We start from the raw sequence: 2,070 nt of genomic DNA on the forward strand, positions 1-2,070 counted from the left end.
ACAGTTTTTGCGCACTAACGAAATCGGCCGATTTCGTTAGTGCGTCACTGTAGTCCTGATTCTCGTCCGTCGCTCTCTCGATCCCCACGGATGATTTGATAAGAGGCGTTTTAGCTTATATGATTAGGGGAATCATAGTGATGTGATAAATAGTCATATATATATATATATATATATATATATATATATATATATATATATATATATATATATATATATATATATATATATATATATATATATATATATATATATATATATATATATATATATATATATATATATATATATATATATATATATATGACTATTTATCACATCACCGTGATTCATATACAATCAGAAAGCTACAAACGTCCTTTAATATCCAATTGCTCTACCTCGGAAATAATATTTTTTCATATATGTTATAAAGGAATTTTTAGTTGATTATAAGTCCACCGTCCCGTGGGGTCGAACCAGCGACGGACGAGGAATCAGGACTACAGTGACGCACTAACGCAGTCGGCCAAGAGAGGTGTAAGTGAATAACATCTCCCATCAACTCACCCACCGAACTCAGGTGTTTTGCGTTTGGAGACGATATCCACCCACCTCTGCCATGTTGACCGTGTAGTGCATTTGTCGCACGTAGCCATATTATGACTATTTATCACATCACCGTGATTCATATACAATCAGAAAGCTACAAACGTCCTTTAATATCCATTCGCTCTACCTCGGAAATAATATATTTTCATATATGTTCGAAGGGAATTTTTAGTTGATAATAAGTCCACCGTCCCATGGGGTCGAACCAGCGACGGACGAGGAATCAGGACTACAGTGACGCAAATAACGCAGTCGGCCACAAGAGAGGTATAAGTGAATAACATCTCCCATCAACTCACCCGTCGAACTCAGGTGTTTTGCGTTTGGAGACTATATCCACCCACCTCTGCCATGTTGACCGTGTAGTGCGTTTGTCGCACGTAGCCATATTATGACTATTTATCACATCACCGTGATTCATATACAATCAGAAAGCTACAAACGTCCTTTAATATCCAATTCGCTCTACCTCGGAAATAATATATTTTCATATATGTTACCAAAGGGGAATTTTTAGTTAATAATAAGTCCACCGTCCCGTGGGGGTCGAACCAGCGACGGACGAGGAATCAGGACTACAGTGACACTAACGCAGTCGGCCACAAGAGAGGTATAAGTGAATAACATCTCCCATCAACTCACCCGTCGAACTCAGGTTTTTGCGTTTTGGAGACGATATCCACCCACCTCTGCCATGTTGACCGTGTGAGTGCGTTTTGTCAATGTAGCCATAATATGACTATTTATCACATAACCGTGATTCATATACAATCAGAAAGCTACAAACGTCCTTTAATATCCAATTCGCTCTACCTCGGAAATAATATATTTTCATATATATATTACCGAGGGGAATTTTAGTTGATAATAAGTCCACCGTCCCATGGGGTCGAACCAGCGACGGACGAGGAATCAGGACTACAGTGACGTTTTTAACGCAGTCGGCCACAAAGAGAGGTATAAGTGAATAACATCTCCCATCAACTCACCCGTCGAACTCAGGTGTTTTGCGTTTTGGAGACGATATCCACCCACCTCTGCCATGTTGACCGTGTAGTGCGTTTGTCGCACGTAGCCATATTATGACTATTTATCACATCACCGTGATTCATATACAATCAGAAAGCTACAAACGTCCTTTAATATCCATTCGCTTCTACCTCGAAATAATATATTTTCATATATGTTACCATGGGGGAATTTTTAGTTGATAATAAGTCCACCGTCCCGTGAGGTCGAACCAGTGACGGACGAGGAATCAGGACTACAGTGACACACTAACGCAGTCGGCCACAAGAGAGGTATAAGTGAATAACATCTCCCATCAACTCACCCGTCGAACTCAGGTGTTTTGCGTTTGGAGACGATATCCACCACCTCTGCCATGTTGACCGTGTAGTGCGTTTGTCCAACCATATTATGACTATTTATCACATCACCGTGATTCATATACAATCAGAAAGCTACAAACGTCCTTTA

Source organism: Macrobrachium rosenbergii, chromosome 53, assembly GCF_040412425.1.
Source record: "Macrobrachium rosenbergii isolate ZJJX-2024 chromosome 53, ASM4041242v1, whole genome shotgun sequence".
Lineage (NCBI taxonomy): Eukaryota > Metazoa > Arthropoda > Malacostraca > Decapoda > Palaemonidae > Macrobrachium > Macrobrachium rosenbergii.